Genomic DNA, 16,580 nt, shown 5'->3' with positions numbered 1-16,580 from the left:
TTCCAAATAGGAAAAGGAGTATGTCAAGGCTGTATATTGTCACCCTGCTTATTTAACTTATATGCAGAGTTCATCGTGAGAAACGCTGGGCTGGATGAAGCACAAGCTGAAATCAAGATTGCTGGGAAAAATATCAATAACCTCATATATGCAGATGACACCACCCTTATGGCGGAAAGTGAAGAAGAACTAAAGAGCCTCTTGATGAAAGTGAAAGAGGAGAGTGAAAAAGTTGGCTTAAAGCTCAGCGTTCAGAAAACTAAGATCATGGCATCTGGTCCCATCACTTCATGGGAAATAGATGGGGAAACAGTGGAAACAGTGTCAGACTTTATTTTGGGGGGCTCTAAAATCACTGCTGATGGTGACTGCAGCCATGAAATTAAAAGACGCTTACTCCTTGGAAGGAAGTTATGATCAACCTAGATAGCATATTTAAAAGAAGAGATATTACTTTGCCAACAAAAGTCCGTCTAGTCAAGGCTATGGTTTTTCCAGTGGTCATGTATGGATGTGAGAGTTGGACGGTGAAGAAAGCTGAGCGCCGCAGAATTGATGCTTTTGAACTGTGGTGTTGGAGAAGACTCCTGAGAGTCCCTTGGACTGCAAGGAGATCCAACCAGTCCAACCTAAAGGAGATCAGTCCTGGGTGTTCATTGGAAGGACTGATGTTGAGGCTGAAACTCCAATACTTTGGCCACCTCATGCGAAGAGTTGACTCATTGGAAAAGACCCTGATGCTGGGAAAGATTGAGGGCAGGAGGAGAGGGGGCCGGCAGAGGATGAGATGGCTGGATGGCATCACCGACTTGATGGATATGAGTTTGGGTGGACTTAGGGAGTTAGTGATGGACAGGGAGGCCTGGTGTGCTGCGATTCGTGGGGTAGCAAAGAGTCGGACACGACTGAGCAACTGAACTGAACTGATGTTTTTAGGAACAGATTTTATTATCTCAGTCATTGATATCTCCTCATATCTAGAAAAGTACTAAATCCCTTCATGGTGACATCAGACCCTCATGACTAACGAAAAACCTTTTGTGAAATGAGTGCTTCACGGTATTGAACTTTTCCTTCATCTGAAACTTATATATCGACCTTCTCCCGCTGGTGCTTTGGAGCAGACTCTGAGAGCTCTCTGAGATGCTGCCTCCTGGGCTGCAGTCCTCATTTTGCCCCAAATAAAGCTTAACTTGCAGCTCTCAAGTTGTGCATCTTTTTTAGTCAACAGATTAAAGATAATAATGTGAGCAATACAGCCAGGACCTGCACGAGGGGTCAAAGCACATGGTCAGCTTGACTGTGAGTGAATCTGAGGCTGTAGAAAAATATGCACCTTTACTGGCTCCAAAACTTAGTTAAAGGGGATTTCAGGGTGTAAGTAAGGGAATTTTTTTTTTTCACTGACATTTGTGTTTTATTTGGAGGAGGTACTGTACAATTGTGCTCATTTCACATGCTACCAAAGAAATGCTCAAAATCCTTCAAACTAGGCTTCAACAGTATGTGAACTGAGAACTCCAGATGTACAAGCTGGATTTAGAAAAAGCGCAGGTAACATTGATCAAATTTGGTCAACATTTGTTGGATCATAGAAAAAGCAAGAGAATTCCAGAAAAACATCTACTTCTGCTTCATTAACTATGCAAAAACCTTTGACTATATGAATCACAATAAGCTGTGAGAAATTCCTAAAGATGAGAATAGCAGACCAACTTACCTGCCTCCTGAGAAATCTGTATGCAGGAAAAGAATCAACAGTTAGAACCAGATATGGAACAATGAACTGGTTTGAAACTGGAAAGCAGTTCGTCAAGGCTGTATATTGTCACCCTCCTTATTTTATATATATGCAGAGTACATCATGGAAAATGCTGGACTGGATGAATCACAAGCTGCATTCAAGACTGCTGGGAGAAATATCAACAACCTCAGATGTGCAAATGATACCACCCTCATGGCAGAAAGTGAAGAGCCTCTTGAGGGTGAAAGAGGAGAGTGGAGAGACTGGCTTAAATTCAACATTCAGAAAACAAAGATCATGGCATCTGGTCCTATCACTTCATGCAATCAGATGAGAGAAAAGTGAAAACAGTGGCAGATTTTATTTTGTTGAGCTCCAAAATCACTGTGGACAGTGACTGCAGCCAGGAAATTAAAAGAAGCTTGCTACTTGGAAGAAAAGCTATAACCAACCTAGACAACATATTAAAAAGCAGAGACATCACTTTGCTGACAAAGGTTCTTACAATCAAAGCTATGGTTCTTCCAGTAGTCATGTACACATGTGAGATTTGGGCCATAAAGAAGGCTGAGGGCTGAATAATTAATACTTTTGAACTGTGGTGTTAGAGAAGACTCATGAAAGTCCCTTGGGCACCAAGGAAATCAAACCAGTCAATCCTAAAGGAAATCAATCCTGAATATTCATTGAAACGACTGACGCTGAAGCTGAATCTCTAATACTTTGGCCACATGATGCAGTGAGCCAACTCATTGAAAAAGACCCTGATGCTGGGAAAGATTGAGGGCAGGAGGAGAAGGGGATGACAGAGGATGAGATGGTTGGTTGGCCTCACCGACTCGAAGGACGTGAGTTTGAGCAAGCTCTGTGAGTTGGTGATGGACAGGGAAGCCTGGCGTGCTGCAGTTGATAGGGTCTCAAAGAGTCAGACACGATTTATTAACTGAAAAGTGACAATCGGAGGATCCTACCCCTCTGAGTGATCATTAAACTAAAGTGCCTTTATTATGGTCATGAAGAGATAATCTGACCTTGCTCACCTGTGAAAGAAAGAGATTAACACAGTCCTTCCAAAGGTTGGCCCTTCATCGAGATGTTTTACAGACTGGTGGCCTCATTTACTTTGCTTCCTCACAGCCTATCCCTCTCTATTCTGCCTTTTGACTGTAGTTCCTCACCATGTTGCTCTCTGGTTACATAAAAGAACCTGGCATCTGACCTTGAGGAGTTGGTTATTTTGAGACATTCATATGTCATCTTCTCAATGAGCCAGCATTTCGAATAAAGTTGTATTCCTTGCCACAGAACATCTCCAATTCATTGGCCCGTCAGTTGATGAGCAGAGTGGGCTTCGACTCAATAACACTGGGATCATTTATAGTTCAGATAGAGCACTTGCTATGATGAATTTACTTTACACACAAAGAGAGGGGCATGAGGTCTCTGTCCTCAACTGTGTGGCTTCCTGGTAGGCCTGTGTCGTTACGGGTCACAGGAAGACTCTGTATGTCCTCTAAGATTTTAGCTGAGAACCTCCTTCTTTCTGTCAGTTTTTCAATCAGAACTTCCCAGTTTCTGTCAGGTATTACCTCAGACCCCCTAGTTTCTGTCAGATTTTACTTCAGAACTGCCTAATTTCTGTCAGATTTTACCTAGAAACTCCTTGTTTCTGTAAATTTTTACCTCAGAATCACTTCTTTCTGTCAGATTTATATCAGACCATCTCCTTATTTCAGTCAGACTTTAACTAAGAACCACCAAGTCTTTCAGATTTTATCTCACAACCTGCCATTTTCTGTCACATTTTATCCGAGAAATCCCTAGTTTCTGTAAGACTTTACCTAACAGCCCCATAGATTGTCAGATTTCACCTCAGAATTTCATAGTTTCTGTCAGATTTTACCACAGAGCCCCACCTAGTTTCTGTCAGATTTTACCTCAGAAGCCCCTAGTTTCTGTAAGATTTTATGTCAGAACCACCTCGTTTCTGTCAGATTTCACCTCAGAACCCTCTAGCTTCTATCACATTTTACCTCAGTACCCCCCCGGTTTCTGTCAGATTTCACTTCAGAAAACCCTATTTCCGTCAGATTTCATCTCAGAAGCCCCTAGATCTGTCAGATTTTACCTCAGAACTCCATAGCTTCTGTCATATATCACCTAGAAGCCCTTAGTTTCTGTCAGATTTTACCTCAAATCTGCCTATTTTCTGTCAGATTTTACCACAGAACCTCTTAGATTGTCAGATTTTAACCTCAGAACCCCCTAGTTTCTGTCAGATTTTACCTCAGAACTCCCTAGTTTCTGTCAGATTTTACAACAGAATCCCACTTTCTGTCTGATTTTACCTCAGAAGACCATAGTTTTTGTCAATTTCACCTCAGAACCCCCTAGTTTCTGTCAGATTTTATTCAGAACCCCCTAGGTTCTGTCAGATTTTATGTCAGAACCTCCTAGTTTTTGTCAAATTTTTACATCAGAAGGCCCTAGTTTATGTCAGATTTTACGTCAGAAGCGCCTAGTTTATGCCAGATTTTATCACAGAACCCCCTAGTTTCTGACAGATTTTACCTCAGAAGACTATAGTTTCTGTTAAATTTTACATCAGAATTCCCTAGTTTCTGTCAAATTTCCCCTCAGAACTGCCTAGCTTCTGTCAGATTTTACCACAGAACCCCCTAGTTTCTGTCAGATTTTATTTCAGAACCCCCTAGCTTCTGTCAGATTTTACCTCAGTAATCCCTAATTTCTGTCAGATTTCATGGCCAATCCCCTAGTTTCTGTCAGATCTTACCTCAGATCTCTCTAGTTTTTGTCAGATTTCACCTAGAACCCTTTAGTTTCTGTTAGATTTTACCTCAGAACCGTCTTGTTACTCAGATTTTTACCTCAGTATCCCCTGCTGCTGCTACTGCTAAGTTGCTTCAGTCGTGTCCGACTCTGTGTGACCCCATAGACGGCAGCCCACCAGGCTCCGCCGTCCCTGGGATTCTCCAGGCAAGAACACTGGAGTGGGTTGCCATTTCCTTCTCCAGTGCATGAAAGGGAAAAGTGAAAGTGAAGTCACTCAGTCGTGTCCGACTCCTAGCGACCCCATGGGTCTGCAGCCTACCAGGCTCCTCCACCCATGGGATTTTCCAGGCAAGAGTACTGGAGTGGGGTGCCATTGCCTTCTCCGCAGTATCCCCTAGTTTCTGTCAAATTTTTTCTCAAAACCCCCTAGTTTCTGTCCAATTTTTCCTCAGGACCGCCCCCGCTCCAAGTTTCTGTAAGATTTTACCTCAGATTTCCTGATTTTCTGTCAGATTTTAATTCAGAATCCTCTAGTTTCTGTCAGATTTTACCTTAGAACCCTCTTGTTTCTCATATTTCACCTCAGAATCCCCTAGATTCTGTCAGTTTTCCTCAGAATCCCCTAGTTTCTGTCAGATTTTACCTCTGAACATACTAGTTTTTGTCAGATTTCACTTCAGAAGCCCTTAGTTTCTGTCACATTTCACCTCAGTAATCCCTAGTCTCTGTCAGATATTACCTCAGAATCCCTTCGTTTCTGTCAAATTTTACCTCAGAACCTCCTAGTTTCTCTGAGTTTTTACCTCAGAACCCCCTTGTTTCTGTCAAATTTTACCTTGGAATGCCCTAGTTTCTGTCAATCTTATGTAGTTTCTCAGATTATACCCCTGAGCCCCCTAGGTTCTCAAATTTTACCTTTGAAGCCCCTAGTTATAGTTAGATTTTTCCTCTTACCCTCCTACTTTCTGTCAGATTTTTCCTCAGACCTTGTTTCTTACTGACAGATTTTAACTCATATCCTCTTACTTTCTCTCAGAGTTTTTCCTCAGAACCCTGTAGTTTCTCCGAGATTTTACATCTGAACCTCTTTCTGATTTTATCACATAAACTAATTTTTTTCTATACATTTTTACTTCAGAAACTCATTTTTATTTTCTCTTAGATTTTGCCTCAGTATGTCCTATTTTATGTTATTTTCTGCATCTTTGCTGCAGCCATACCCTGGCTGGGTCCCCAAACTCCTGACGCACAGGAGTCACAAGCAGTCCTTATCATCTCAGAGAAGTTCTCCGGTTCCAGGTCCGTTAGGACCCCTGACCATCCCTGGGCTCCAGCCTGAGGACGTGGCTGACTGTTTGTGCTCAGCTGGGGTGGCAGCCATGCTGCTCACAGGGGAATTCAGACCAATGGGAGGTGACCCTGAATCCTGAGCTCCTGTCCTCACCCTGAACGTATGGCTCACAGAACACCCCATGTCACCACTTGAGTGTTCTGCTGCTTTCACTGTCCTTTCACACACACATGTAGGATTTGCACCACAGGCAGGTCTGGACTGTGGGGCCACAGCTAACAGAGATGCACATTTTGGAATAAGGTCAGTTTCCAAGGAGACAAGAGTCCCAATGTAAGCATATCTCTGTGCCCAGGGTGGACCTAGACACGCCCCTCAGCCCACTCCCCTGTGGGCACCGTCAGCAAAGCCTGCTGCACAGTGGGCCACTCTGAACGGGGACTGGGACACCCCAGAGGTCAGAGGAGGTGTGCGTGGCCAGCATGGGCCAAAATGCCGAGTCTCAGAATGGGTGGTGGGCCAACCAGTGGGGAAACCACTCAGGGCACTCTGAAAGCTTCCTCTGTGATGGGGACCCTCATCCCCATGAGGCCCATCCCCCAGAACTCCTGGTCTGTACCCAACAGTTCAGATTCAGTTCCCACCTCCTGGTCCATGTGAGGTCTTAGCCGAGTCTGTGTCAGGGAGGGGCTGCTGGAAGCTGAGAATCAGAAGGTGTCTCTAAGGAGAGGGTAGATCCTGGGAGCGTCTGTGCAGAGGAGCAGACAAAGCTGCGGGCAGAGGCTCTGTAGCGTGACCTGTGTGGAGTTAGGTGTGTATGTTCAGTGTGTACTAGGATGTTATTAAGATGTCTAGGTGTTTCAATATTATGTAGTTTTTGCTATTATTGGTGTTAAATTTATTTATTTATTTTATCACAAGTCTTTTAATGACTAAGTTTTTTTAACATTGCAATAGTTATTCTAGGGAACAGTTTTTTCCTTTTAACATTTAAGTACATGCTCAATGTGTTAAATAATTCACAGAGAGAAACACATTTTGTGTTTTGTACAAATTGAAGGACCCTTGAGTGTAACACACGCCTACCACCAAAGCTCAAATTTGCAGCGGTCTCAAAGGAAAATGAACAGTTCAAAATTTAAACAGAATTTATATCACTACAAACATTCATATGATTCCTCTCATCATTTTCTCAAACAACAAAGGTTACAGTGACAGAACTGAATGATCAGAATGTAAAAATATTTGTGCAAAACTGCATTAATTATTCTTACTGTTCAATAGAGATAAAACCTATGAACACACAACAATAATGAAGGAAAACTTCATTTTTGAAAGTAATTCTATTTTAGATTTCAAACAACACTGATTATATTATTATTAAAATTAAAAGAAAATATGGCACCATGAGCAGGAGGAGCAAGGAAATTGCCAAATTGCTAAAGTGTATCTCCATACCAGTCATCCATCTTGAAAGACTGGAAGCGACTATAGGGCCTAAACCTCATTTCAGTGTCTTTATTCTTAGAATTTGTAGATCATAAATGAAATATTTAAGAAAGTCCTTTCCCCACCTCTCCAGGAATGCTTCTTATATCACTGGAAATCCTTAAAAGAGTTGAATCGTAGACTCTGGATTTATCTAAGCAAATCTATTTAACTGGAATTTGAACTTCATCTTCAATAAATTGAACAATTCTAGGCATTAATAGGTAGTTCCTTAAATGTCCTTGCTCTTCATATCTGTGTGTTCCATTCTGGAGGGTCTTATATTTAAATCCATTTATTTAAGAGTTCTTGGTTTACTGGGAAATGAGTTATAACCTCACCATCTAACTTGTATGCAACTTCAACTCTGATTTCCATAAATTTGTCCAAAATATCAAAAGTTTTAAGTACCAATGCAGTAAATCCATTAATCATATGAGCATATTTAATCAAAACAAGGTCCTACCAGACACATCTTCTTTTCCTTCCTGTAGTTACACCAAACTCTCTATCCCTTGTTTGTAATAATTCTCCAATTTCATTGTCTTGCTCTGTAGGAAAGGGACCAACACCAGCTCTAGTTGTATAAGCTTTCATAACTCCATACACTTATCCAACATTTTAAGGGGGCATACCCAAGGCAGTACAAACACCTCCAACTCTACAGTTCAAAGAGGTTATGAAAGGCTAAGTTTCAAAATCAATATCTAGCAGTGCTGCATTTGCACCTTCTACCAAGATTTTCTTTGATGGTCCATCGAGAGCCTCATATAGGAAATAGACTCCATATATCTCGCAGTTGGTTTCATCCTTTCCATATAACCCTCGAGCTTTTGGAATTCATCTTCAATGTCTATTTCCGAAGTGGGGTGTATAGGTTTGTAGCGGTTAGCCAGAACTTGCACCCTCTCAGAAAAGCCATCACAGTGGGAAACAAGATGACATATCCTAAGTCCACTCTGGTCTTTTTTTGAAGAATAAACGGGGAGAATGTCCTTTTTGTGGTGCCCCAATTTTTTCCTGCTTGTTCTCCTCTCTGTTGTTCCTGGATACCATTAGCTGTTTGATGAAAATCAAACACAATATGAGCTCTGTCAGGTATGAGAAGCCTTTGCTCCAGCTTTCCAGACCTTTCCCTTTTTGAACATTTTTTTTCTGCTTCCTCAAACAATCCAGGTAGATGAATTACCACCTCATTTCCAATGAATGCAGTAACATTCAGGCTCCACTGGGAGCCTGAGTTATTCCACCGGGTAATGATTCCACTGGGTAAAAGATGAAAATCACCCTCCACAGAATCTACAGCAACTGTTCAGGCCAGCATTATTTCCTCCCTGGCAATGGCGCGAGCGCTGGTGTCCTGCGCTAGCAGATCCATCACCTGCCCCTTGTCTTCCTTGTCCCACTGCCCGCCAAGCAGCAGGGTCACCAGGCTCCCTCCAGGCTGCTCCCTGGGGCAGCCTAAGTCGCCTTGGCCAAGGAGGATGCTCCCAGGTTGGTCTCGGCAAACGTCCTGGCTCCAGAGACACGAGAAGAGCCCGGAGGGGTTGGGGGCGGCTGGGAGTGTGTGAACTGAACTGCTCTGTAAATTTATGTTTGAGAGTCTTAATATAAAATATAAAATTAAAATATTTGAAAAAATGACATCTGGTAACACTGTCAATTTCTTAATCTGATATTAGAATTTTTCTAATTTTCTAACTTTTCATTTTGTCTAGAGTATTTGCATCAATATTTAACGACAATGGTTTGTAATATTCCCTCTTTTCCTGGTTTAGTTGTCTGGTTGTTTCTTTAAATTTTATTGATTGATTGATTGATTGATTGATGGCTGTACCGGGTCTTCATTGCTTCTGGGCTCCCTGATTGCGGGGAGGTGCGGCCGCTCTTCATTGCCGTGCGCTGGCTTCTCATTGAGGTGGATCCTCTTGTTGCAGAGCACCTACTTGGGTGAGGGAGCTTCAGTAGTTCTGCTTTCCTGCTGAGTTGCTCTGCAGAATGTGGAGCTTCCTGGATCCGGTACTGAAACCATGTCCCCTCCATCGATAGGCAGGTCCTTAAACACTGGACCACAAAGGAAGTCCTATAAATTTCCCTCTTATGTGCTTTATTTATGGGTTGTATGTAAAACACTCTAACTGCTTTCTCAAAGAACCACAAATTACACATTTTTTTCAATGCTTAAAAAAATACAAATCAAATGTATGGGAAGCATATAACGCCTGAAGTTTGTTAGATATTTACGCTAAATAAGGATACATTATGTCTTTTTGTGGAATAATTCCACTACTATAAAATATTCTGTTTCTTCTAAGCATCTTCATTTGTTTACCTATTTTCTCTACTAGAACAAATGTTGTACCTTAGAAAACTATGAATTTCATTCCCTTGTTCTGCACAATTTTTTCCACATGTTACCAGCAGGGGGAGATGTGGGACTGCCTTGGGGTCCCTGCACAGCTGCTCAAGGAGGACCACTGACTCCAAGAGCGGGGCTGGGGGCGGGGCCTGCGCTCCTGGGGGGACTTAGCACTGTGTGCTCTCTGACTACAGAGACCCCTGAGCAGGGACTTGTGTGGCCTCAGTAGGTGCTTCCTCCCAGGGGCTCCCTAGGGGGAAACCCCCTCCCTCCTGCTCAGTCTGGGCTCTGAGCTGAGCTCCAGCATCAGGGCTCAGGGAGGGGCTGGGCGGGCCCTGGGTGGACCTCATTTGCATGGCGGCCCCTCCTCTGGCAGAGGCTGGGCGAGAAAAGGAGGCCTGGGGCAGCCCCGCCCACTGTGGGGACGAGGATTCTGTGAGCACCGTGGCCTGGACTCCTCTCCTCTCGCGCCCCTTTCTCACTGCACAGTTAGGGACGGGCCCCGGGCAGCAGAGCTCAGTCCCCAGCCTGCATCAGCCCCTGAGGCGCAGACTCTGGGAATCTTCCCTGCAGCTCCGGCCCCATCTCCCCTGCGTCTGTGTCTGCAGGTTCCCTCTGCCAGCCTGAGCTAACTCAGCCGGCCTCCCTCTCTGAGTCTCCGGGAGCATCAGCCAGACTCTCCTGCACCCTGAGCAGTGGCTACGGTGTTGGCAGCTTGCCTATAACCTGGTACCAGCAGAAGGCAGGGAGTCCTCCCTGGTACCTCCTGTCCTACAACTCAGGCTCCCAAAAGCACCAGGGCTCCGGGGTCCCCAGCCGCTTCTCGGGATCCAAAGATGCCTCGGCCAATGCAGGGCTCCTGCTCATCTCTGGGCTGCAGCCGGAGGACGAGGCCGACTATTACTGTGCTGTAGGTTCCCACAGTGGCTCAGATGACAAGGAAGTGAGACAACAACCCCTGGGCCACGGACTTTGGCTCTGAGCCTGGTTTCGGCGGGAAGTTTCTGTAGAGGGGTTTCCAAGGAAGGCTTCTCTGCACAGAGATCTCTGTGAAGGGAGGGAGGAAACACACAGGATCGTGCTGGGACCCGAGACAGCGCAGGCATCCCAGGAAGCCACGTATCTGAGTACAGAGCCCACCTGCCCCCTCCCTCAACATCTGGAGTAAATTCCCCAGAGCAGGCGCTGTGTCTTCAGGAGAAACACTCCAGCGCAGCCATGGGCCTCCTCTTCTGCATCCTCTCGCCCGACAGTGTGGGTCCCAGGCTGCAGCTCAGATGCTGACAGGAGCTCTGGCCCCTGCTCCCTCCTCTCTCCTCACTTCCACAGCGCTGTTAACAGGACGGCATTTTCTAACACTCAGGGTCCTCCAGGCTCCTAGTAACTGGGTGGAGAAGATATGGGAATTTTCCTTCCTTCAGAATGAACTGAGCCCTCACACAACGTGAGCCCTGAGGGGTCAGCAGAGGAAGCCCTGGCTGCCTCTCCAGACAGGCCATGCTTTCTTCTGCAGGTTCTCTTTCTATGAATTATCTGATGGCACCTCAACGGCAGAAACATTGTTTTCAGGTCCCATGTCCCGTTTCTTTATCCTTTCTGAAATCAAATCGGACAGTCACTCATGGTCCGCCTGTTGCAGAGACCTGGACCATCAGGGCCCATGACCTCACTGTGCTGGGGGCGCAGGAATATGGCGTTGTGGACCCCCCTGCCCTGGGCTTTGTGAGTCTGCAGACCTGCAGCCGTAGGGCTGGGCTGCGTCCTTCCCGGTCCTGAAGGGAGGACCGGGAACAGGCAGCTGGGAAAGTGGCACAAGAAACTCAGCCTGTTGGTCTTCTTCTTGGAGAATTTTCAAGTCTCACACACCTTGCATAGATACCTCCTACACTTGAAAAACCTTCTGTTTCGTGATGAATCTACTCCCAACTATCCACTCAGTTTATATGATGTCTCAGGGAAAAGCAAAACCAAACAAAAATAGTTTCTGAAATGCTCCCTGATCATCCGTGTGTGATCAATCAGAACCTAACTTGAGACTCATCCTGGTCCATCTTTATGGGGTCGTTGATAATATCTCCTTCTCTCTCTGTTTCCAAATACAAACGGAATCCCACTGGGCCCAGATACACAGGGTCCCTCATAGGTATTTGGCAGCAGAAGTCCAGCATCGGTGCCCTGGAGACCTGGGGGGGCCTCTCCCACCCCCTGCATGTCCCTCTCCAGGCTTTGTGCTCCTGCCCTGAACCCTGACCTTTAGGGAAGCTGGGTGCCTCCCTCTCTCTGGGGACTGTATCCTGAGAAGCCCTCCTCTCCAGGTACTGGAAGACCCTCCCCATTAGGGTGTGGCTCTCAGATTCATCACTTGCTCATTTTCTCCTCTTTTCCCCCATGACCTCTCTCACTTTCGCTCCCTGGTTCTTTATTTGAGATGATATTGGATAAATATCACTCTTTTCAACACAGACCATGTAAAACCAGCCCTATTAAATCTATGGAGTCTAACACATGAACTTGGACTGTATCCACTGAAGATCAGGTAACAGGTCATAAGGGTTTCTATGCCCAGCAGGGGAGGAGGAAACCCTAAAAAGGATGAGATTCCTATTTATAGCCATACTCTCTTACATCAAGCATTTTAAACAGAAAGGTTATGAAATCAGACTAAAAGTATCTTATATATATTGGAGTCACAAATAAACGCTGTCAGGATCTTGGAAGAAAAGGACATGTTTTCCCCCAGAACGGCGTATTCTCTCGGCAAAGACAGAAATAAGAACAGAGATGGGCATTTAGGGCTGGGACGCCTCCTGGAGACCCAGCAAACACAACGTCAACCACATTTCAGCCTGGGAGGATCATGACAGAGTCACGATCAGGTATAATCCATGGACACTCTGGGACTTTGAAGCCTTGAACTTGTTTTGAGGTGGCTGTGCTCTGGTAGTGACCCCAAGAGCCAGGCAATGCAAACTGATACATCAGAGAACCCGAAATTACATCAGCATTCCAGATGAGGCTGCAGGCCATTAGTGACCTGGGGACATGAATGACAAACCGCAAACTCCACGGAGGGGTGGCCTCAGGAAGACCTTCCTGCAAGTGTGAGAAAGCCCTTCCAGGAGGCTGTGGTGTGAAGTGGGGGAGGAGGAGGTCTGAGCCCAGCAGGGGCCGCTGAGGGCCTGGTCCTGAGAGCTCAGGGTCCTGGCCAGGCAGGCTGGGCACCTCCTCCCCTGGCTCTTGCCCACATGGGCAGCAGGGTCCTCACTGGAGGGTGACGTTCCTGCACCTGGGCCCCCAGGGGACACAACAGCTCTCAGCTCAGAGCCACAGGCTTGCCTCTCAGTCCCTGCTCCTCTGTCTCGTCCTGGAGGGAATCTGATGTCTAAGCAAAGAGTGATGAAGATCACACAACAGAAATGGACTTGCTTCAATAGACTTTGCCATTATTTCAATTATTTCTTTCTTATTTTACTGCATTATTTCTCATTTTTCAATGTTGTATAGTGACATATATGGAAACTGATATTTTATTTTCACCTTCCTAATAATTTCTTTTCCATGTTTGTTAATATTTCCCTTCAATTAAAGAATTTGATAGACATAAAATACCCATTTAATCCCACTGTATCAGGAAATATTTTCATAATAGGAAAAAGATTCAAGGCAAATATTTCTCTGCTATGAGTTGACTCTCTCTAGCAGATGTAGAGAAAATAAAATAATCATGTGAATTTTAATAAATAGCTCATTTACCAGCAAATCAACATGAATATCAAATAAAACCTTTTTCTCACACTGAGATAAGCACCAATTTTGTTCCTCATTTTCCCCAATTATTTGAGAGTTTCTATTCTCCGGCTTAATCTTCTTACACCTGCCACAGCAGAAAGCCAATTGAAAGGAAATTTTAAATGTTTCATATTTGCACTGAGGTGTTCACACATTGTTACTTTTATTTTCCATCATAAGACACATGTTTTCCTCAACTGTTAGATCTGATATTCCCCAGAATGTAACAATTTCACAGTGACACTGTGAACTGTCCCCTCAAAACCTGAAGTAAAATTAATTCCTTATGATAGTTGCTTCTTTAAAGAAAAGGAGGTTGTCACTGCAAGCTTGGCCATGCAACTCGACATGTGAGATTCCCTCAGGCCTGCTCCCCCCACTGCTGCTCCTGGGACAGGGACCAGACCTGAGTCAGGGGAGACACCTGACTCTCACACCCCACATGGGCTGTGATGTCCCAGTGGACTCTCTGCTGCAGGAAGAGTGACTGCTAAGGCCCTGCAGAGAACACAAGCAGGGATTTCACTGAGGAAAGAAGAAATGCGCCAGGGGTGGGGGGAGATTTGGGCTGACGACTCTGGGCAGGAGTTGAGGACACCCCATCTCCTCCTTCAGCCTCAGACTCTCCAGGGAGGAGCTGGAGGACCCAGGTCACCAGGGTCATGGGGAACATTTGCTAAAAGATACTTTCCCATCACTGAGATCTCCACCCTGTGCTGGCCCCGCTCTGTGTCAGGTCCAGCATCTGCTTCCTTCAAGAACCCCTACCCCAAGGGACCTCAGGTGACCTGGGCAGGGAGAGGGGGAAGGGATTTGCATGAGGTCCCTCCTGCTCCTGACAGGCTGGAGGCATGAAAAGGCCCAGGACACCACCTGCAGCCCAGGAGGCTGAGGAGGCCGCGTCCTGGGAGGGTCCCCACCATGGCCTGGACGGGGCTTCTGCTCGGGCTCCTCGCTTACGGCTCAGATCAGGCACCGGGACTCTGCACCCTTGGGGCATCTCCAAGCAGAGTCTCAGGATCCCTGTCTCCACAACAACCCGTCTCTCTCCTGTTGCTCTTAGGGGTGGATGCTCAGTCTGTGGTCCAGGAGCCGGCACTGTCAGTGTCCCCAGGAAGGACGGTCACCCTGACCTGTTGCCTCTGCTCTGGGTCAGTCATTACCAGTAGCCACCCCGGTTTTTGCAGCGGACCCCAGGCTCCCCGACTGCTTATCTACAGGACAAACAGCCGCCCCTATGGGGTTCCTGCTTGCTTCTCTGGCTCGATCCCTGGGAACAAAGCCGCCCTCACCATTACGGGGCCCCAGCCTGAGGACGAGGCCGACTATTACTGTGCTCTGCTTATGGGTTGTAGCAATACCACAGTGATGGGAGCTCGTGGGGAAGCGCTACCCAAACCACGCTTGTGTTCAGAGGGCTCAGCGCTTAGAGGCGGGAGAGGCAGAGAGAGGGTGGAAATGCTCCGCAGCCCGTGGGGAGGGGGCTCTGGGGTCCCATCTCCTTCCAGTGGTTCATGGCCCCGCGCCTGCTCCTGTCTCTCCTCTGGGGTGTCCAGCTCTTCAAGGGGACCCCCCCCTCTGCTCACAATGATGTGGAGGGTAATCAGATCCAATTTTATCATCAACTTTCAGAGGCAGAGTCCCCAGCATGACTCTCCTTGCTGACTTTGATGATGACCCTTGATGACCTCTAGGGCTAGCAGATGAAATCCATGAACTGTCCCCTGGCAGGGGTCTAAGCATCACTGTGTGGGGACCTGGTCTCCCAGCCCCTCCTGGCTGAAGCCGGCAGGGCCCCATGACCCTGGGGGTCAGGTGGTACCGAGGATCCTGCCCATCACAGCCTCCAGACTGAGCCTGGCCAGGAGTCAGGCTGGTCAGCTCTCCAGGTCTCCATCCAACACCTTGGAGACAAGGAGGGCCTGAACTTCTAGGCCATCGCCCAGCCTGAGAATGACCAGAGGGACAAGCCAGCCTCGTCTGTCCCCACTGACACTGCCAGGTGTGGAGCAGGAAATTAAAGAGAATACTGTCAGTGACACGGCCAGGTCTGCACAAGCAGCCAATGCGTGGAATGTGGTCAAGGTACAAAGTGAATCTGAGGCTGTAGAAACATATGCATCTTCACAGGCTCCAAAACTTAGTAACAAACGGATTTCAGGGTTACAGCAAGAGGATGTGATTTCCCTGGCTTTTCTTTTCTCTTCCATTAGGAGGAGGTGATCATTACCTCAAGGGTCCACCTCTCAGACCTTGAGTGGCCAGTGCCCAGGGTCAGCAGCCACTACCCTCCCCCTTCCTGTGACCTTGACACGTACCCGGACCTCGGACATGAGTGCCCTTCTGTCCCTGCAGGGAGGTCACCTCACTCACCCTCATATCTCAACCGACCCCTCAGAGTTTTGACCAGGCCCCTATGCTGTGTTACCTCCCAGGATACGAGGACAGCGCTGGGGTCCTCCCAGCGTAGAGCCCCCGGGGCATCGGCACCGGCTTGGGAGGGGGAGCAGAAACCAGGGGAGACCGAGTGATGATGACCGTGGGGCCAGCCCCCGAGATGCACCAACAGTGCCGACTAGGAGGTGGGGGGATGGTGGGCACTGCGCTCACCCCTCCCCCTTGGTGTCCCTGTGACCCCGGAGCTCAGGGGGCGGAGCGTCCACCGACCGCAGCCCAGCAGCCCAGCAGCCCAGCAGCCCGGCTCAGCCTGGCTTCCCCTCCCTGAGGGCAGCAGGAAGCAGGGAGTGGTCTCAGCGTCCCCCTGGGTGGGGGACGTTGCTGACAGGAGTTTCCCCAGGCTCCCAGGTTTGGGTCAGCAGCACAGAGAAGTCGGGTCCGGACCCCCCGGCGCTGGGTCTGTGGACTGTGATCACATACCCTTGATGATGGACTGTTGGTCGGAAGAAGATGGGGCAGCCCTTCCATCCTCACTGGTTCCCCACCGTGACCAGTCCCCGAGCCCATCACCAGGGGGCGCTGCGCACCTGCTCAGAGCTGGCCGACCCTGAACACAGCACATGGTGCCCTGACCCTGCGCCACGGCTCACTGGACTGAGCTGGACGCTCCAGCAGGTGCTTCCTCTCAGGGGACACACTCAGAGCCCCGGCCCCCAGGC

The 16,580-nt window shown here is 47.4% G+C and overlaps 1 protein-coding gene and 1 pseudogene across 2 annotated transcripts in view; both read right to left on the bottom strand.

Annotated features, from left to right (window-relative positions):
• Nucleotides 1-16,580, bottom strand: part of LOC145526483 (solute carrier family 5 member 4) — a 55,872-nt gene that overhangs the window by 35,295 nt on the left and 3,997 nt on the right. The gene's annotated exons all lie outside the window — the stretch shown is intronic.
• Nucleotides 7,481-9,359, bottom strand: LOC145526344 (adenylosuccinate synthetase isozyme 2 pseudogene; annotated as a pseudogene).

The sequence above is a fragment of the Giraffa tippelskirchi genome, chromosome 11 (assembly GCF_054371585.1).
Source record: "Giraffa tippelskirchi isolate mGirTip1 chromosome 11, T2T-mGirTip1v1.2.pri, whole genome shotgun sequence".
In the NCBI taxonomy this organism is placed as follows: Eukaryota; Metazoa; Chordata; class Mammalia; order Artiodactyla; family Giraffidae; genus Giraffa; species Giraffa tippelskirchi.
This window is presented reverse-complemented; position numbering and strand designations above follow the sequence as displayed.